Below are 22,247 nucleotides of genomic sequence, written 5' to 3'. Positions count from 1 at the left end.
ACTAGGGTAAGGGAACACAATTTACCCAGTCAGTGGTCAGGCTTCAAACACATTTTATTGTACAACAGTAAAGGAGTGGAACGGACTACCTACACATTTCAAGTCTGTCCTAGTATGAACCAGTTGAGGAAGAGATCTAAAAGGTACTTAATGAAGCTACAGAAAGGGAGGAGAATGATTTCTTATATAGCTAACATATATGTACCTATTACTGTGATCTGATCTTCTCTTTAATGATATAGTGAATAACTCAAGTTTACTTATTCCTAGTATACCTCCTTGTATTGTAACTGTTTTTCATATAGTTGAGTTACTTAGTATTTTTTAAGTGTTAAGGTTTATATATTAAGATAATAAAAGAACCCCAGCGGAAACAAGTCACTTTTTTGTGTGTGGGGGGAGGGGGGTTATCCAAGGTAATCTACACATATGCTGCAATGTATGACAAATTATGTAACTGTAGGGAGCGATTGGTACCAAACCTGCACACGAAAATCACTTCCTATAAAAGCAAAAGACTCGGCAGGAGATGCAACATTCCCCAGATGAAAAGCAGGGGCGCCACGAATACACTGAGAGACAACACAATAAGTGTCAGGGGCCCAAGACTGTTCAACTGCCTCCCAGCATACATAAGGGGAATTACCAATAGACCCCTGACTGTTTTCAAGAAGGCACTGGACACTCACCTAAAGTCGGTACCTGACCAGCCGGGCTGTGGTTCATACGTCAGCTTGCGTGCGGCCAGCAGTAACAGCCTGGTGGTTCAGACCCTGATCCACTGAGGCCTGGTCTCAGACCGGGCCACGGGGGCGTTGACCCCCGAAACCCTCTCCAGGTAAACTCCAGGTTTTTAAATGTACCTGTATCTGAATATACTTACTTAAGTAAACAGTGCCAAAGTATCGATTAGTCCTCTGATGGGATCCCCAGGTCTTAGAAGTTAGCTCCAGGTCGACTTGTCCTCTGATGGAATTCCCAGGTCTTAGAAGTTAGCTCCAGGTCGACTTGTCCTCTGATGGGATCCCCAGGTCTTAGATGTTAGCTCCAGGTCGACTTGTCCTCTGATGGGATCCCCAGGTCTTAGAAGTTAGCTCCAGGTCGACTTGTCCTCTGATGGGATCCCCAGGTCTTAGATGTTAGCTCCAGGTCGACTTGTCCTCTGATGGGATCCCCAGGTCTTAGATGTTAGCTCCAGGTCGACTTGTCCTCTGATGGGATCCCCAGGTCTTAGATGTTAGCTCCAGGTCGACTTGTCCTCTGATGGGATCGCCAGGTCTTAGATGTTAGCTCCAGGTCGACTTGTCCTCTGATGGGATCCCCAGGTCTTAGATGTTAGCTCCAGGTCGACTTGTTCTCTGATGGGATCCCCAGGTCTTAGATGTTAGCTCCAGGTCGACTTGTCCTCTGATGGGATCGCCAGGTCTTAGATGTTAGCTCCAGGTCGACTTGTCCTCTGATGGGATCCCCAGGTCTTAGATGTTAGCTCCAGGTCGACTTGTCCTCTGATGGGATCCCCAGGTCTTAGATGTTAGCTCCAGGTCGACTTGTCCTCTGATGGGATCCCCAGGTCTTAGATGTTAGCTCCAGGTCGACTTGTCCTCTGATGGGATCCCCAGGTCTTAGATGTTAGCTCCAGGTCGACTTGTCCTCTGATGGGATCCCCAGGTCTTAGATGTTAGCTCCAGGTCGACTTGTCCTCTGATGGGATCCCCAGGTCTTAGATGTTAGCTCCAGGTCGACTTGTCCTCTGATGGGATCCCCAGGTCTTAGATGTTAGCTCCAGGTCGACTTGTCCTCTGATGGGATCCCCAGGTCTTAGATGTTAGCTCCAGGTCGACTTGTCCTCTGATGGGATCCCCAGGTCTTAGATGTTAGCTCCAGGTCGACTTGTCCTCTGATGGGATCCCCAGGTCTTAGATGTTAGCTCCAGGTCGACTTGTCCTCTGATGGGATCCCCAGGTCTTAGATGTTAGCTCCAGGTCGACTTGTCCTCTGATGGGATCCCCAGGTCTTAGATGTTAGCTCCAGGTCGACTTGTCCTCTGATGGGATCCCCAGGTCTTAGATGTTAGCTCCAGGTCGACTTGTCCTCTGATGGGATCCCCAGGTCTTAGATGTTAGCTCCAGGTCGACTTGTCCTCTGATGGGATCCCCAGGTCTTAGATGTTAGCTCCAGGTCGACTTGTCCTCTGATGGGATCGCCAGGTCTTAGATGTTAGCTCCAGGTCGACTTGTCCTCTGATGGGATCCCCAGGTCTTAGATGTTAGCTCCAGGTCGACTTGTCCTCTGATGGGATCCCCAGGTCTTAGATGTTAGCTCCAGGTCGACTTGTCCTCTGATGGGATCCCCATGTCTTAGATGTTAGCTCCAGGTCGACTTGTCCTCTGATGGGATCCCCAGGTCTTAGATGTTAGCTCCAGGTCGACTTGTCCTCTGTGTTACTTCTTAAAGGCAATTGTCGTCTCCCAAAACTGTGTAAAATTGTAACACAACCACTGGATTTATTTGACTTTTAGATATCACATTGTTTTTACCGTTCCTTTTTCTCGCAACCTTTCGCCCTTTTTGATCTGTTTTCTTTACATGACTACTTATATCTGTAAAGAAAAAAATGTAATTCTGCGATGGCCGGGAATCGAACCCGGGTCAACTGCTTGGAAGGCAGCTATGCTCACCACTATACCACCATCGCTACAGCAAGAGACTTAAAAAAATTGTAATATTCATAAATTTTCTTATATTTTGTTTATTGACAAGTAAGTTTATTCAGGTATACATAAATACAGTTACATAGATTATCATACATAGCAGCATATGTGTAGAGAACCTGGGATAACCCAAATAATAATAATAATGTGACTTACTTCAACTGGGGTCTTAATGTGAAATATGTATGAATATTATTTTGGTTCATGTATGGCAGGTGAACTGTATTTGTGTATACCTAAATAAACTTACTTCAACTTACTTAATATACAACATATACACACTTATTACTGTGTTTACTATATATATACAGAACATTAAACTCCATTATCAACCTTCCACTCAAACTTCTAGACAGCTTCAACAGATTATATTAATGTTGGTAGAATTACCCACAATATGTAAAGAGGACATAAGTGCAACTAATGTGACATTTTATTGTGGCAACGTTTTGCTCTGCAGGAACGAAACGTTGCCACAATAAAATGTCACATTAGTTGCACTCGTGTTGTGGAAAATACTGTATATATTTTCCAGAAATTCAGTATTTATATGTAAATAGATGGCCATACTGTATTTAATAATATTTATATCATAGAAAACGGAAAGCCTGCGTCTGCGCAGACGGGACTCGCCATCTTGGTTTTGAATTTTGTACAACGTTAATATAATGAGAAGAATTTTTCGTGCTCTAGAGGTTAAAATTGGATTGACACCTCTTATGGAAAATTTTCTAGGGTGTTTACCTGTATGTACCTCAACATTATATACATACCAGTAATCTCATTGGGAGACAATCATATTGTTTACCGTAGTCACCCCGTGTAGACATGTGAGAAAACTTAACCACCCCTGGTCGCACCAAGTGGTCCCCTCGACCTCACAATCTTATCCATATCTATCCGAGACCAGTATGGATTGGGTAGCACCCACAAGTACGGTGCTACTAATTAATTGTGGACTGTATAGATTATATTAGTTTAACTGAATGAAGGGGGGGGGGGGGTAGGACACACCTGGATACATCCGTCAAGGAAAACATTTGTACATAATCCCACTACTTACCAGATGTTCTCTGGTGGTCACTTGATGTAGCTGGATCACTCGTAACCTATCTAATTATAACATACCACTACTGGCCAGTCTAAGGTTGCTATAACTAGAAGGGTTACTTAACTGTGGGTGATTGATATTCCTCATTTCTTGATTCACCATCTCATTTTCGATGTCCTGCTACACCGACACGATTCTCATTCCAGCAGGACGAGGTATCCGCTGGTTTGTCCTGCTTTAGACGTCGTGACTCAAGGAGTTTCCCTTTCCTCGTCTCGTTAACAACGAGGTCTAACGTGTTCACTCGGAGCAAACGACTTATTTCACTTCACATATTCTCTTAACTTAGCGTTATTATCATTAATTACATTACAATTCACAAGCCGATTTAACGTCTCATAACTATTATACAAACTAGAGGTCACTCCATTAAGATCTGAGACCGATGAGTGCTGATTAATCCAAGGGTAATTTTCCCCAGGACACAGTCCATTGTGACGCGTCAGTCACCCGCTCTTTATCACATTTTTACCACTCTATTACTGTGGTCCCGTAAATCCCGTTCCCTCACTCTCCACCAGGAACAATTACGACACTTCTTATTATGAGATGAGGCCTATATTAATCCTTAGGCCACCGTGAACGTCAATTTCGTGGTTCCATGTTTTCTCAGCTTCCTCACCACCATTCAAAACCATACGCGCCTTCCCCTCCCGCACATCCGCGCATGCGCAAAGGGAACTCTTGGTTCTACTCTTATTTTCAAATACATTTTTGACCCATATAGACACATTAAACACCTATTAGGCACTATAGTTTCGGAAAATTAAAAAATTTTCCACACTGCGGCCGGGCGGAGGTCGTTGCTAGACGACTTACATAATGTGGAGTACAATTTTTTCCATCTTCACTGGCCACCCATATTTATTGAACTCTCAAAATGGACTAATTGGTGTTCCATTCTCTCAGGGGCATAAGCCTATGCTCCCTGGATTAAGTTATTGGGCATACTGGAATTTTGAGACTTTACCAATAACAAGTCTCTCAGTATCCCAAGTCAGCCCCAGCACATTACTGCATATAGGCACCAACTCCATGGCCATCTATATTTATGGATCCCTCAAAATGGACTAATTGGTGTTCCATTCTCTCAGGGGCATAAGCCTATGCTCCCTGGATTAAGTTATTGGGCATACTGGAATTTTGAGACTTTACCAATAACAAGTCTCTCAGTATCCCAAGTCAGCCCCAGCACATTACTGCATATAGGCACCAACTCCATGGCCATCTATATTTATGGATCCCTCAAAATGGACTAATTAGTGTTCCATTCTCTCAGGGGCATAAGCCTATGCTCCCTGGATTAATTTATTGGACATACTGGAATTTTGAGACTTTAACAATAACAAGTCTCTCAGTATCCCAAGTCAGTCCCAGCACATTTCTTCATTATTTCATTAACCCCTTCACATATCCTCATTAGTTCCTCTTCAGTTGACGTCACACCCGGAAATTGTCCACATAAGATTATTTACCCAATTACTTCGCTCAGTGGACCGCCTGTGCATTTAAGGTGTGCATTTATCGTCGCCTGAAGTAAGAACAATTTATTATTTAACTGCTTATTAATTATATCATTATAAGCAGTCAACAATTTTGGTGTCTTGCTCAGTTCGCAGAGCTGGGCCCTTTAACTGTCCATACGCCATCCTATAATTAGTAGGTAATTCTGGACGGTCAAGCTTCCACGGAAGTCGCACCCAGTAATGTCCAGATTCACATTTAACATCCTTCAGGTATTGTTCCTGAGTAAAGGAATCATTTGGACTTTCCTCATTTACATTAATCCCTATGCTGTCCAGCTCCCACAAATTAGACTGGTTCAACATCATTCTCGATAGAAGAATACTTGTACTGGGTTGACCTTTCATGAGTAAGACACCGTGACCGTATTCACTACTTCCTCTAGTCATTATTACTAGGCGGTAGTCTGCCATATATTACATGGCCCGTACCAGTGTTGAGGAGAGTGACGCCGTATGGTTTTGGATTTATGCCCTTTATCCTGAATTTTTACATCCAACACCGTCAAGGCTACCTCAGCTAGGCCATCATTATTGCCATTAGCTGCAACCTTTACATCAGTCACTGTAGTGTCAGGGTTATTAACATTATCATTATTGTCACCATTATTATAAGAATCACATACAACCCTGCACATAACTGTATGGTGCTTTCCCTTGTTGCATTGATAGCAACTGTTCAATTTGGTATGACAATCCTTTACATTATGATTGTCTAGACATCTGATAAATCTGTCAAGTTCTTTCATTCTTTCCACTTTAATGTCCCATGAATTACAGGCATTACAATTTTTAGTGAAATGAGTACCCTGGCAGAAGAGGCAGTCTCTCTTTTCCTTGCCTGACCTCTTATTAACCAGGTTACACTTACCGAGGTACTTATTCCTCTTACCTTGATGTGAGGAACCACTATTACTGATTCCTGACTTGATATGTGCCTATTTAACTCTTAACTATGATTATTACCACTGGGATTAATTTTCCCTTTTGAGACTTGACAGATACTTCAGAGTCATTATGTGTTATATCCTTAGAACTGTTTGGCTGACTGGTCTGCAATTGAACAATTAATTCCTGCCGACCTAGTCTGATTTCCTCCAGACCGTACTATGGAGGTTTTGGCAAACACACCCTTTGCATTAATAGGTTGATCAACTGCCTGGCTTACACCCTTTAATTTATTCAAAGCCTTACTTTTACAAGACAGTTTTTCTTCCAATTCGTAATGTTGATTAATTAAAACATTCATTTCCATTCTATCTGCACAATTCTCTAGCAGATCTCTTTCACAGTCTTTAAACCACAATTTGTACCAATCAAATCTACTCTCTAAAGCATCTAAATATAACTTTAATTCATTAGGGTTCACGGTTCTTTGATTCACTAAATCAAATGCCTTCGTCACATGGCTTTTAATAGCCTGTAATGATGCTTTCATTACTCTAAAATTCACGGACTTGTCAGCCACATTAACTCCATTAGATCCAGTCATGGTTAGAGAATTATTAATCACTGATTATACAACTTAAGTAGGCGCCTTATAAGAGTAATTCTTGCACTTTACTCTTGTATAAATCCTAGCCACACATGTGCTAGCAATTAATTGGGCTAATTGTCATCCATCACACGATCGATTAAACTTGTGCACCCTACACCCACTTCCTTCAATCAGTCACTTAATTATTAAGTAATTAATTCAATTAATTTTTTCACTGATTGCATCCGTTTTCGAAGGACCAACGGGCAGATATGGAAAATTTTCTAGGGTGTTTACCTGTATGTACCTCAACATTATATACATACCAGTAATCTCATTGGGAGACAATCATATTGTTTACCGTAGTCACCCCGTGTAGACATGTGAGAAAACTTAACCACCCCTGGTCGCACCAAGTGGTCCCCTCGACCTCACAATCTTATCCATATCTATCCGAGACCAGTATGGATTGGGTAGCACCCACAAGTACGGTGCTACTAATTAATTGTGGACTGTATAGATTATATTAGTTTAACTGAATGAAGGGGGGGGGGTAGGACACACCTGGATACATCCGTCAAGGAAAACATTTGTACATAATCCCACTACTTACCAGATGTTCTCTGGTGGTCACTTGATGTAGCTGGATCACTCGTAACCTATCTAATTATAACATACCACTACTGGCCAGTCTAAGGTTGCTATAACTAGAAGGGTTACTTAACTGTGGGTGATTGATATTCCTCATTTCTTGATTCACCATCTCATTTTCGATGTCCTGCTACACCGACACGATTCTCATTCCAGCAGGACGAGGTATCCGCTGGTTTGTCCTGCTTTAGACGTCGTGACTCAAGGAGTTTCCCTTTCCTCGTCTCGTTAACAACGAGGTCTAACGTGTTCACTCGGAGCAAACGACTTATTTCACTTCACATATTCTCTTAACTTAGCGTTATTATCATTAATTACATTACAATTCACAAGCCGATTTAACGTCTCATAACTATTATACAAACTAGAGGTCACTCCATTAAGATCTGAGACCGATGAGTGCTGATTAATCCAAGGGTAATTTTCCCCAGGACACAGTCCATTGTGACGCGTCAGTCACCCGCTCTTTATCACATTTTTACCACTCTATTACTGTGGTCCCGTAAATCCCGTTCCCTCACTCTCCACCAGGAACAATTACGACACTTCTTATTATGAGATGAGGCCTATATTAATCCTTAGGCCACCGTGAACGTCAGTTTCGTGGTTCCATGTTTTCTCAGCTTCCTCACCACCATTCAAAACCATACGCGCCTTCCCCTCCCGCACATCCGCGCATGCGCAAAGGGAACTCTTGGTTCTACTCTTATTTTCAAATACATTTTTGACCCATATAGACACATTAAACACCTATTAGGCACTATAGTTTCGGAAAATTAAAAAATTTTCCACACCTCTCAAATAGGAGGCGAAATTGTTGGATGTACATTCCTGCATAACTTGAGATATCAGACGACTGGACAAGACAGCTCCATGAACCTCAGATAAGCTCTCTAGATTTGTGTATAATTCTGGCCAGTGTTTTCATAAATTTAGCTAGTGAGGTTTTTCTGAGCATGATACAACTTAATATCCAGTCAAATTGGTGAGTGATTTTAAGATATATTTTCCTTTTGTTATGTATATGTGAATTTATATATAATCATTTTTTAATATACAGTCCACAAATTTATATATTAACGAGAATTCCTGATGCATAATTCATTTAATTAATGGGTCCAGAGCAACTTGTGGATATGACAGTGGTAGGTATCGAAGGGGGACATTTTTGCGACCTAGGTGTCCCAAATTCCTATTGTCTAACTGATAAATAATAATTATCTATGTTCATTTACTGTTATGTACATAATTATACATACAGATAAATGCAATTTTCCACTTGTGTCATTTTACTTTACAGCTTCAAGAGAACACACAGGCATAACACGAGGCACAAAACACTTTTTGACATCCTCGTGTCCGTCTCACACTATGTAAGAATGGAATTCTTTGTCTGAAACAGCAAGAGGTCCTCGACCTACAAATCAATTTAGGACTACTTAAAAATCATGTCCTCTCAAAATAAGGTTAGGTAAGGTTCATCAGGAAATAGGACAAATGTTTCCTGACGCAGGTCTTACATGATGACCCGCCTTTGGTCATCTGACCGAGGCCTTCCGCTGGCTTTCCAGTCCACCCCTTTAAAAATTATGGTCATGTATAACCATTTTTGTATTCTCCCGGCCCGGGCCTTTTCCAAGTGGTGGCCCGGCCTTGGCTCCCTGTTTAGGGAGTGCGAGACCCAAGTCTAGCATAGGAAGAGGCACACACAAGTACCCTCTCATCTTTGGGACCAATTGTTCCCAGGCGTAGCCACAGTCCCCGCCCTCACGGGAATCATAGGGAGAAATTAGCTTCTGGTCTGAGGCACCTACCCTACCCTAGGACTGGGCATGGTGTCAATGTGTGTGTGTGTGTGTGTGTGTGTTTATGTGTGTGTGTGTATGAATTTGTATGTGTGTGTGTGAGAGAGAGAGACTCAGCAATCAACATTTGCACCAATAACTCACTACAGTTGTGACCGGGTGTGGAAGTGTGAATTGCTCATTACTCTAAAATTTGTTCATGATTGCAGCCATGTATAAACGTAAGTAACCATTCTTACAGTATTCATTACCTTTGTAACTTGTGAGTTCATTACCTTTGTAACTTGTGAGTTCATTACCTTGTACCTAGTTCAGCCATCAAAACTTTGGAGCCCGGTCCCTGGACCCATTGTGTACCTCTGTAATCTGTAAATACCTTTGTAACTTGTCATGATTGTGACTAGACCTACCTGGAGTTCATTACCTTTGTAAATTGTGAGTTCATTACCTTTGTAAATTGTGAATTCATTACCTCTGTAACTTGCTCAGCTATCAAAACTTTGAGGCCCAGTCCCTGGACCAATTATGTACCTCTGTAATCTTTTGACTACCGCCCACAGGATGGGTATGGGGTGCATAATAAACATATTAAACTAACTAAACTACCCAGACTATATTAAACTCCAACCAAATTTAAAGCAATTCTCCCAAATATTATATTATCCCTTAGCTATTAAGTCATTATTACGAACGTAAAAATAGACGTTTATATCATAAATTATACTACATCATAATAATAATAGAGTAAAATATTGAAAATTTTACTGTTCCAGCCTTTACCTGTCTAAACTTTAGTCTTTAAATATTAGGTTAGTCTACCTGAAATACTTCAGCATAATAGTGGTTTTCTTTGTTCCAGTCAAATAATAACTCATTACAGTTGTGACCGGGTGTGGAAGTGTGAATTGCTCATTACTCTATAATTTGTTCATGATTGTAGCCATGTATAAACGTAAGTAACCATTCTTACAGGATTCATTACCTTTGTAACTTGTGAGTTCATTACCTTTGTAACTTGTGAGTTCATTACCTTGTACCTAGTTCAGCCATCAAAACTTTGGAGCCCGGTCCCTGGACCCATTGTGTACCTCTGTAATCTGTAAATACCTTTGTAACTTGTCATGATTGTTACTAGACCTACCTGGAGTTCATTACCTTTGTAAATTGTGAGTTCATTACCTTTGTAAATTGTGAGTTCATTACCTTTGTAAATTGTGAGTTCATTACCTTTGTAAATTGTGAGTTCATTACCTTTGTAAATTGTGAGTTCATTACCTTTGTAAATTGTGAGTTCATTACCTTTGTAAATTGTGAGTTCATTACCTTTGTAAATTGTGAGTTCATTACCTTTGTAAATTGTGAGTTCATTACCTTTGTAAATTGTGAGTTCATTACCTTTGTAAATTGTGAGTTCATTACCTTTGTAAATTGTGAGTTCATTACCTTTGTAAATTGTGAGTTCATTACCTCTGTAACTTACTCAATTATGTACCTCTGTAATCTTTTGACTACCGCCCACAGGATGGGTATGGGGTGACTACCGCCCACAGGATGGGTATGGGGTGACTACCACCCACAGGATGGGTATGGGGTGACTACCGCCCACAGGATGGGTATGGGGTGACTACCGCCCACAGGATGGGTATGGGGTGACTACCGCCCACAGGATGGGTATGGGGTGACTACCGCCCACAGGATGGGTATGGGGTGACTACCGCCCACAGGATGGGTATGGGGTGACTACCGCCCACAGGATGGGTATGGGGTGACTACCACCCACAGGATGGGTATGGGGTGCATAATAAACATTAAACTAACCTTTACAAAGAGATAAATTTTGATTTGATTTGATCTGATTTGGTTTGAACAATCCTGAATTGACAGACACTGAGCCTATTAGCTCTTATGTGAATATGATAAATGTATATACAATAACTGACGAGTTGATATAAGATTTTCTTTGGATTTTTAACCCCGGTGGGTTAGCCACCCAGGATAACCCAGTAAAGTCAGTGTATCATCGAGGACTGTCTGTCTTATTTCCATTGGGGTCCTTTTAATCTTGTTCCCCAGGATGTGACCCCCACACCAGTCAACTAACACCCAGGTACCTATTTACTGCTAGGTGATCAGGACAGCTGGTGTAAGGTAGCATGCCCAAGATTTTATCCGTGCCGAGGATCGATCCCAGGTTCTCCGTGTGTGAGGACGGTACTCCATTAACCATTGCTAGACACATGCACAGTTTATGAAATTTGATATATACAACCCTAAAGTTAGTACCTGACCAACCGAGCTGTGGTTCGTACGTCAGCTTGCGTGCGGCCAGCAGTAACAGCCTGGTTGATCAGAACCTGATCCACCATGAGGCCTGGTCTCAGACCGAGCCGCGGGGGCGTTGACCCCCGAAACCCTCTCCAGTAAAATAATATCCAAGGAAAAACACATATACCGATGATCAATACTATAATACTCATTAATGTTACCTCAGACGTCTTTGGATATGACTGAAAAAAATTGTCCTCGTTAAATACTCAATAATAAGTCTCTCTGGTCCATAATAACTTAGTTTACCTGGAGTTTACCTGGAGAGAGTTCCGGGGGTCAACGCCCCCGCGGCCCGGTCTGTGACCAGGCCTCCTGGTGGATCAGAGCCTGATCAACCAGGCTGTTACTGCTGGCTGCACGTAAACCAACGTACGAGCCACAGCCCGGCTGGTCAGGTACCGACTTTAGATGCTTGTCCAGTGCCAGCTTGAAGACTGCCAGCCACAGTATTACACATGCAGACTTCCATAGATGTATATCTGAGGCTCATTTCAAAGTTAGCATCTATCTATCTAATCTATCCATCTATCAGCAAGTGCTACATTACTGTAAAAGAAAAAATCTACGCCCAACGTGGGGCTCGAACCCACGACCCCGAGATTAAGAGTCTCGTGCTCTACCGACTGAGCTAGCCGGGCTTATTTACCAGGGTTTTATATAAATAGTTAAACAAAACTTTATTTCATATGTTTAAATATACAGCATTTAATTGTTTTAAAATAATGTATAAGAATTAAGTTTACATATCTGTTATTACGTGTGTTTACCCATGTTAAGTATTATATTATTAATATCCATTATCTACTTTATAGTGTAATAATTAGGGATTAAAATGACCCTAATGGAAATAAGTCAGTTTGTCTGACTTTTTTGGATTATCCCAGGTTCTCTACACATATGTTGCTATATAATATATGTAACTGTATTTATGTGTACCTGAATAAACTTACTTATAACACATCATCGGTGTGAGATCAATAACACCAATGAAGTCTCATTATCTTCTGGAGATCGAATCCTCGGTACGGCTGGAAACATTAGGTACGTGTTTCTAAATGTTAGTGAACTGGTGTGGGTTGCATCCTGGGACAAAACTGACTTAATTTGCCGAAAATGTTATTGATGTCAGCTATGGTCTGTATACCTTGTTCATGTACTTGTAAATAAAGATATTATTTTAGACTGTGCTGCATGTGTTAGTTCAATAATATGTAAATATCCTCCTGGAGTTTACCTGGAGAGAGTTTCGGGGGTCAACGCCCCCGCGGCTCGGTCTGAGACCAGGCCTCGCGGTAGATCAGGGCCTGATCAACCAGGCTGTTACTGCTGACCGCACACAAATTGGCGTACGACCCACAGACCGGTTGTTCAGGTACTAACTTTAGGTGCCTGTCCAGCGCCTTCTTGAAGACAGTCAGGGGTCTATTGGTAATCCCCCTTATGTATGCTGGGAGGCAGTTGAACAGTCTTGGGCTCCGGACACTTATTGTGTTGTCTCTCAGTGTACTCGTGGCTCCCCTGATTTTAATTAAGATTAAGATGTTTGTCTGTGACAAGTTACATGGTTGTACAAAGGAATATAATAGTTGGGTGTACATGCCAGAGCCCCTTTGTATGCTGAGCATTTCGGGCAAACTTAAAGGTTAACTTAAGATTAGTAAGGCAATAATACATAGTTCATATGGTCTTTAGATGAGTTACAGCGAGTACAGGAGAACTGAATATTGTATCAGGTGATGCTGCATGGTTCTGGTAAGTCTAGTACAGACTTTTTATAATATTGAATTAGTTAATATAGATCACAGTATTACTATATAACAATTTATAACAATTTACAATATGATGTATTACACTTTAGTACTATTTAAAACAATGAAATTTGGTATTACAATGGAACAATTTACATTATGATGTATTGCATTACAGTCTACTACTATTTAAAGCAATTGGGGAAATGTTGCATCTCCTGCTGAGTCTAGCTTTCATAGGGAGTGATTTTCGTGTGCAAGTTTGGAACTAATCCCTCAAGAATTTTCCAAGAGTATTTTGTTATGTATCTCTCGCCTGCGTTCCAGGGAATACTGATCAAGGACCTTCATCCGTTCCCAGTAATTTAGGTAGTCAACAGAGTAAAATCTGAGGTGGCTACGGTGAAAAGCTCTGTTCCACAAGGCACAGTACTCGCTCCCATCTTGTTCCTCATCCTCATATCTGACATAGACAAGGATGTCAGCCACAGCACCGTGTCTTCCTTTGCAGATGACACCCGAATCTGCATGACAGTGTCTTCCATTGCAGACACTGCAAGGCTCCAGGCGGACATCAACCGAATCTTTCAGTGGGCTGCAGAAAACAATATGAAGTTCAACGATGAGAAATTTCAATTACTCAGATATGGTAAACACGAGGAAATTAAGACTTCATCATAGTACAAAACAAATTCTGGCCACAAAATAGAGCGAAACACCAATGTCAAAGACCTGGGAGTGATCATGTCGGAGGATCTCACCTTCAAGGACCATAACATTGTATCAATCGCATCTGCTAGAAGAATGACAGGATCGATAATGAGAACCTTCAAAACTAGGGAGGCTAAAGCCCATGATGACACTCTTCAGGTCGCTTGTTCTATCTAGGCTGGAATATTGCTGCACACTAACAGCACCTTTCAAGGCAGGTGAAATTGCTGACCTAGAAAATGTACAGAGAACCTTCACGGCGCGCATAACGGAGATAAAACACCTCAATTACTGGGAGCGCTTGAGGTTCCTGAACCTGTAATTCCTGGAACGCAGGCGGGAGAGATACATGATTATATACACGTGGAAAATCCTAGAGGAACTAGTACCGAACTTGCACACAAAAATCATTCAAAACGAAAGCAAAAGACTCGGCAGATGATGCAACATCCCCCAATGAAAAACAGGGGTGTCACTAGCACATTAAGTGTCAGGGGCCCGAGACTGTTCAACAGCCTCCCAGCATACATAAGGAGGATTACCAATAGACCCCTGGCTGTCTTCAAGCTGGCACTGGACAAGCACCTAAAGTCGGTACCCGACCAGCCGGGCTGTGGCTTGTACGTTGGATTGCGTGCAGCCAGCAGTAACAGCCTGTTTGATCAGACTGTGATTCACCAGGAGGCCTGGTCACGGACCGGGCCGCGGGGGCGTTGACCCCCGGAACTCTCTCCAGGTAAATTCCAGGCAAACTCTCCAAGTCAGCAATTTCCCCTACCTTGAAGGGGCCGTTAGTGTACAGCAGTATTCCAGCCTAGAGAGAACAAGTGATTTGAAGAGAATCATCATGGGCTTGGCGTCCCTAGTTTTGAAGGTTCTCATTATCCATCCTGTCCTTTTCCTAGCAGATGCGGTAGATATATTGTTGTAGTCTTTGAAGGAGAGATCCTCTGACATCATCACTCCCAGATCCTTCATATTACTTTTTTGCTCTATTGTATGGTTAGCATTTGTCGTATACGCTGACACAGTTTTAATTTCCTCAAGTTTTCCATATCTGAATAGTTGAAATTTCTCTTCTTTGAACTTTATATTGTATTGAGTGACCCATCTGGAGTCTTGCAGTGTCTTCGATGGAGGTCACTGTCATGGCAATCCGGGTGTCATCCGCAAAGGAAGAGAGGAATAGAATGGGAGCGAGTACTGTGCCTTGTGGAACAGAGCTTTACACCGTAGCTACCTCAAACTTTACTCTGTTTACTATTACTCTTTGTGTTCTATTTGTCAGGAAGTTATAGATCCATCTACCAACTTTTCCTGTAATTCCTTTATCACTCATTTTGTGTGTTATTACACCATGGTCACACTTGTTGAAAGCTTTTGCAAAGTCGGTGTATATTACATCCAGGACCTTGTCATAGTGATCCAGTAGCTGGGACAGGCAGGAGTGACCTGCTGTAAATCCGTGTTGGCCTGGGTTGTGTAACTGGTGGGTATCTAAATGGGTGGCAATCTTTCTTCATAGAACTCTTTCAAAGATTTTTGTGATATGGGAATGCAGTGCTATCGGTCTGTAGTTCTTTGCAATTGCTTTACTGCCACTTTTGTAGAGTGGGGCTATGTCTGTTGTTTTTAGTGAGTGTGGGATGACCTCTATGTCCATGTTCCCTCTCCATAGAATTCTGAAGGCTTTTTGCAGTTCTTGATGAACAGGGAGTTCCAAAGACAATTGTCCTTATATTGGTGGAATTCAGGGGATGGAGGGTATTTGCTGGCTCTAATATCTGTTGTTCTGGAGTAGAGGCCAATGACTATGCCTCTGCTCCGAAAGTGTTTTCAGTTGGTGTAAGATTGCTGTCATTTCTTGCCAGTCTTTTTTTCCTCCTCGCCCTGAAAAACCTCTTTCCCTTGAGAATTTATGGCTCCCCTCTTTTGTTTCCCATAGTCTGGCTGGTCTGTGTCTTCTTGTCCCCTTCAAATGATGTGCCTGGCAGTATGTGTTGTAGTGACGAGTGACACATTTCGGGGTGAAATAGGTTACAGGAAGGGGAGTTGCACTCTCCTGTTGTCATGTGGGTGCGCCATTTTTTGTGATGGCCAAAGGTGCATGTCCCACCTGTTTTACCAGATATACTATGCCTGCAGATACCCAAGGCATAGAATTTGCTTAGACTGGAGTTCTGTTTGCTAGGATTTATTGCAACTGCATTCGCTGGTGCATTTTTTTCTGTTCCCCCTCTACCTACTACCCCTCTATGGACATCAGTGCTTCCACCAGGTTATGCTGGTAGTGTGTCAACACTATTCCCTGAGGCATCATTCCCTTTTGTTCCATCTCCAGCAGTATCTCTGTTGTGTTTACCTGTGTACTTCTGTAAGCTTAATAGCATTGACTTTATTTGTTTCATCACCAAGGCGATGGTCCACTATCCTCCAGGACAACACTAACACCCTCAAGAGCACTGTCTTCCAAGACAGCCTCGTCCATCCCACCCATTTTATTTTTCCATCTGTCATACCATGATGATATGTCTTCCAAGAAGGATCTTTTATTGGTGTTCTTGTCTTTTAATATAGATGTAATCTTCTCATACAGGTATATCTCGTTTGGGCAGACCCAAAAGCATTTCTCTGATTTTATATCAGATGTGGTCACTGGTTTCAAATCCCTGCACACCCCATGGGACCATTTACCACAGAGATTCCAAGCAATCCAGGCATGCTTTCGTCCGTGACCGTTTCTGGTGGTGGTCATCTTACAACACTTTACAACTCTCCTAGCCAGCTAGTCTATAATTTCTAAAAGTATTTAGTTGTCTTTACCAGTTCTTCCGGTTTGGCTGGCTAGGGTAGGCTTATTGCCTGTCCCAACAACTGGCCCACTATGACAAGGTCCTGGATACTCTAAAAGACAAACAAAATGCAGATTTAGTGTACACAGACTTTGCAAAAGCCTTTGTCAATTGTGACCATGGTGTAATAGCGCACAAAATGTATGATAAAGGAATAACAGGAAATGTTGGTTGGTACATCTATAATTTCCTAACAAATAGAACACAAGGAGTAGTAGTAAACAGAGTCAAGTCTGAGGCGGCTACGGTGAAAAGCTTTGTTCCACAAGACACAGTACTCGCTCCCATCCTGCTCCTCATCCTCTATTACAACCCAGGAGTCCAAATGGCCTGTTATCCTGGGTGTAAAGGGAGCAAAATAAACACAGCAGAAAACTTTTGACTTATATTATCCTTCACCAATTTAGAACAGAAGTATGTATACTATATACACTATGTACAGCAATAGGTATTAGTGCACTCCACGGTAAGCAAGGCAGAATAGAATTCACTAGAGAGCAGACCGTGCTTCAACCAGCTCTAGAATGGGAATAACAAGGGCAGCCAGGAGAGTGGTACCCACATAACCTCTGCGATTGCCAAAAGCATCTTCTCATTGGCTGGAACCTGGGTACTGGTTGAACGACGGGGCCTCATCGTCAACCCTCAGTCACCTGGTTCGCTGGTTGGGGGAGATAGCCTGTAAATGAGGGTGTGTACATGCGCCAAATAAAGGTTATGTACTCTTTGCATGCCACATCCTCATATCTGACATAGACAGGGATACAAGCCACAGCGCCGTGTTTTCCTTTGCAGATGACACCCGAATTTGCTTGACAGTGTCCTCCATTGCAGACACCGCAAGACTCCAGGCGGTCATCAACCAAATCTTTAAATGGGCTGCAGAAAACAATATGAAGTTCAATGATGAGAAATTTCAATTTCTCGTTCTTTTGTGCGGTTGGAATTTGTTTTATACTAGATACAGTTTAAATTTCCTCAAGTTTTCCATATTGGAGTAACTGAAATTTCTGGTGGATCAGAGCCTGATCAACCAGGCTGTTGCTGCTGGCTACACGCAAACCAACGTACGAGCCACAGCCCGGCTGGTCAGGAACCGACTTTAGGTGCTTGTCCAGTGCCAGCTTGAAGACTGCCAGGGGTCTGTTGGTAATCCCCCTTATGTATGCTGGGAGGTAGTTGAACAGTCTCGGGCCCCTGACACTTATTGTATGGTCTCTTAACGTGCTAGTGACACCCCTGTTTTTCATTGGGGGGATGTTGCATCGTCTGCCAAGTCTTTTGCTTTTGTAGTGAGTGATTTTCGTGTGCAAGTTCGGTACTAGTCCCTCTAGGATTTTCCAGGTGTATATAATCAAGTATATCTCCCGCCTGAGTTCCAGGGAATACAGTTTTAGGAACCACAAGCGCTCCCAGTAATTGAGGTGTTTTATCTCCGTTATGCGCGCCGTGAAGGTTCTCTGTACATTTTCTAGGTCAGCAATTTCACCTGCCTTGAAAGGTGCTGTTAGTGTGCAGCAATATTCCAGCCTAGATAGAACAAGTGACCTGAAGAGTGTCATCATGGGCTTGGCCTCCCTAGTTTTGGAGGTTCTCATTATCCATCCTGTCATTTTTCTAGCAGATGCGATTGATACAATGTTATGGTCCTTGAAGGTGAGATCCTCCGACATGATCACTCCCAGGTCTTTGACGTTGGTGTTTCGCTCTATTTTGTGGCCAGAATTTGTTTTGTACTCTGATGAAGATTTAATTTCCTCGTGTTTACCATATCTGAGTAATTGAAATTTCTCATCGTTGAACTTCATATTGTTTTCTGCAGCCCACTGTGGGATCCCCTCATGGAAGGTTCCTTGATGTTGGTGAGGGGCTCTTGATTTAGGGAATTGGATCTGTGCTCCAGTACCCCGAATTAAGCCTGAATGCCTTCCACATCCCCCTCCCCTGGGCGCTGTATAATCCTACGGGTTTAGCGCTTTCCCCTTGATTATAATAATAATGTGGGACGACCCCCGTGTCCATGCTCCCTCTCCATAGGATGGAAAAGGCTCGTGATAGGGGCTTCTTGCAGTTCTTGATGAACACGGAGTTCCATGAGTCTGGCCCTGGGGCAGAGTGCATGGGCATGTCATTTATCGCCTGTTCGAAGTCATTTGGCGTCAGGATAACATCGGATAGGCTTGTGTTAACCAAATTTTGTGGCTCTCTCATAAAAAAAATTCATTTTGATCTTCGACTCTCAGTCTGGTTAGCGGCTTGCTAAAAACTGAGTCATATTGGGACATGAGTAGCTCACTCATTTCCTTGCTGTCACCAGGTAAGTGTCCACAAAAATTTATTCTTTTAGATTTAACCTCGTACTAATCTTAAAAAAAATGTTGGTTTGCAATAAAATCAAATAATATGAAATTTGACAGAAATATGTCTAGAGTTTTTAAACAAAATCCAACTGTCACTGCCGTGACCAGGATTCGAACCTGGGTTATTGCGGCCACAACGCAATGTACTAACCACTATACGATCACGGCCACCTTGACGTGAGGCTCTGGCGAAATAGAAATTTATTCACTCACTTAAATGAATCTCTACCTCTTGTGCACTTAACTATCATGGATAATTTTATTTATTTATTTTATGTCTTTGCAAACAAATGTATGTAAGAGGCCTCTGTCAAATTCATAAATGAAGACACACACACACATTCCAGGAAGTGGAATAGTCTGGCAAACGATGTAGTGGAGGCAGGAACCATACATAGTTATAAGACAAGGTATGATAAAGCTCATGGAGCAGGGAGAGAGAGGGCCTAGTAGCGATCAGTGAAGAAGCGAGGCCAGGAGCTTTGTTTCGACCCCTGCAACCACAAACAGGTGAGCACACACGCTCGTGTGTGTGTGTGTTCCACGATGGTTGAGTGCACAAGAGGTTGAGTATCATTGAAGTGAATGAATAAATTTGTGTTCACCTAGAGCCTCACGTCAAGGTGGCCGTGATCGTATAGTGGTTAGTACATTGCGTTGTGGCCGCAATAACCCAGGTTCGAATCCTGGTCACGGCAGTGACAATTAGATTTTAAGAAGAGGTATGAAAAGGCTCATAGAGCAGAAGAAAGTGGACCTAGTAGCGATCAGTGAAGAAGCAGGGCCAGGAGCTGTGAATCCACCCCTGCAACCACAATTAGGTGAGAATATGAGGAGGAGATGCACTGCTCATAAAACACCAGAGGAGTTTTGAGGAGTTGGAAGGAGGGGACAGAAGGGAAACAAGGGACTACATAGTAGGAATCTTTCAGACTGGAGGTCCCAAGGTGGTGATTGCAGTGATGTAAAACCCACTTCAGAATAACAGGAGGCCAAGACAAGAATATGATGATACACTAACTGATACACTACCTGATACACTACCTGATACACTACCTGATACACTACCTGAGGTGGCCAGAAGGGCCCACTTGGGTAGGACAAAGTCACTAGTTGTGGGTGATTTCACTCATAAGGACTTTGGGAAAACCCAGAACCACATGGGAGACCAGAAACATGAAGGGCCAAAATGATGGAGGTTGTACTGGAAAACCTCATGCAACAAGATGTTAGGGACACTACCAGAGAGAGAGGCGAGGGTGAACCAGTAAGGCTGGACCTCATATTCTGCTTGAGTAGTTCAGACATGTAGGACATCACATACGCAGAGTTAATGATCACGTGGTCCTGAGCTTCAAATACGTAGTAGAGTTACAAGTGGTAGGAAAATCAGTAAACGAAATGATGGACTACATGATAACAAAATGCAAAGAGGCAGAGGATAGGTTTGTTTAAAAGGGCAACAGAAATAATTGGAAGACCAGAACGAGCCTTTGGTTTACCCAAAGGTGTTGGGAGGTGTGCTAGAGAATGGAAAAAGTACAGAAGACAAAGGACCCAGAAAAATAAAGAGATTAGCTGGAGCGCCAGAAACGAGTATTAACAGATAAGGAGGGAGGCCCTGGAGTATACCTGGAGAGGGTTTCGGGGGTCAACACCCCCATGGCCCGGTCTGTGACCAGGCCTCATGGTGGATCAGGGCCTGATCAACCAGGCTGTTACTGTTTACCGCATAAAACCCGACGTACGAACCACAGCCCGTCTGGTCAGGTACTGACTTGAGGTGCTTGTCCAGTGCCTTCTTGAAGACAGCCAGGGGTCTATTGGTAATCCCCCTTATGTATGCCAGGAGACAGTTGAACAGTCTTGGGCCCCTGACACTTATTGTGTTGTCTCTTATCTTGTTAGTGGCACCTCTGTTTTTCATTGAAGGGATGTTGCATCGTCTACTAAGTCTTTTGCTTTCATTGGGAGTGATTTTCGTGTGCAAGTTTAGTACTAATCCCTCTAGGATTTTCCAAGTGTGTATAATCAATATTTATCCCACCTGCGTTCTAGGGAGTACAGGTTGAGGAACTTCAAGCATTCCCAGTAACTGAGGTGTTTTATCGCAGTTATGTGTGCTGTGAAAGTTCTCTGTACATTTTCTAGGTCAGCAATTTCACCTGCCTTGAAAGGCGCTGTTAGTGTGCAGCAATATTCCAGCCTAGATAGAACAAGCGACCTGAAGAGTGTCATCATGGCCTTGGCATCTATAGTTTTGAAGTTCTTATCCATCCTGTCATTTTTTAGCAGATGCCCGGTGGCCTGGTGGCTAAAGCTCCCGCTTCACACACGGAGGGCCCGGGTTCGATTCCCGGCGGGTGGAAACATTCGACACGTTTCCTTACACCTGTTGTCCTGTTCACCTAGCAGCAAATAGGTACCTGGGTGTTAGTCGACTGGTGTGGGTCGCATCCTGGGGGACAAGATTAAGGACCCCAATGGAAATAAGTTAGACAGTCCTCGATGACGCACTGACTTTCTTGGGTTATCCTGGGTGGCTAACCCTCCGGGGTTAAAAATCCGAACGAAATCTTATCTTATCTTAATTGATACAGTTTTACGGTCTTTGAAGATGAGAGTCCCTGACATGATCCCTCCCAGGTCTTTTACATTAGTTTTTCCGCTCTATTGTGTGGTTGGAATTTGTTTTGTACTCTGATATAGTTTTAATTTCCTCATGTTTTCCATGTCGGAGTAATTGAAATTTCACATCGTTGAACTTCTTAATGTTTTCCGCCTGGAGTCTTGCGGTGTCTTCAATGGAAGACACTGCCATGCAAATTCAGGTGTCATCTGCAAAGGAAGACACGGCACTGTGGCTTACATCCCTGTCTATGTGAGATATGAGGATGAGGAACAGGATGAGGGCGGGTACTGTTCCTTATGGAACAGAGCTTTTCACCGTAGCCGCCTCAGATTTTACTC

General features: G+C 42.8%; 4 non-coding genes across 4 annotated transcripts; 1 reads left to right on the top strand and 3 right to left on the bottom strand.

Moving 5' to 3' along the window:
• Positions 1 to 2,623: 2,623 nt before the first annotated feature.
• Positions 2,624 to 2,695, bottom strand: TRNAG-UCC (transfer RNA glycine (anticodon UCC)). Its single transcript has one exon. It is a non-coding gene; the product is annotated as a tRNA-Gly (tRNA).
• Positions 2,696 to 12,171: 9,476 nt separating this feature from the next.
• Positions 12,172 to 12,244, bottom strand: TRNAK-CUU (transfer RNA lysine (anticodon CUU)). The gene has a single exon. It is a non-coding gene; the product is annotated as a tRNA-Lys (tRNA).
• A 7,129-nt stretch (positions 12,245 to 19,373) lies between these two features.
• TRNAH-GUG (transfer RNA histidin (anticodon GUG)) lies at positions 19,374 to 19,445 on the bottom strand. The gene has a single exon. It is a non-coding gene; the product is annotated as a tRNA-His (tRNA).
• Positions 19,446 to 19,903: 458 nt separating this feature from the next.
• On the top strand, positions 19,904 to 19,975 carry TRNAH-GUG (transfer RNA histidin (anticodon GUG)). Its single transcript has one exon. It is a non-coding gene; the product is annotated as a tRNA-His (tRNA).
• The last annotated feature ends 2,272 nt before the right edge of the window (positions 19,976 to 22,247 follow it).

Source organism: Cherax quadricarinatus, chromosome 2 (assembly GCF_038502225.1).
Source record: "Cherax quadricarinatus isolate ZL_2023a chromosome 2, ASM3850222v1, whole genome shotgun sequence".
Lineage (NCBI taxonomy): Eukaryota > Metazoa > Arthropoda > Malacostraca > Decapoda > Parastacidae > Cherax > Cherax quadricarinatus.
This window is presented reverse-complemented; position numbering and strand designations above follow the sequence as displayed.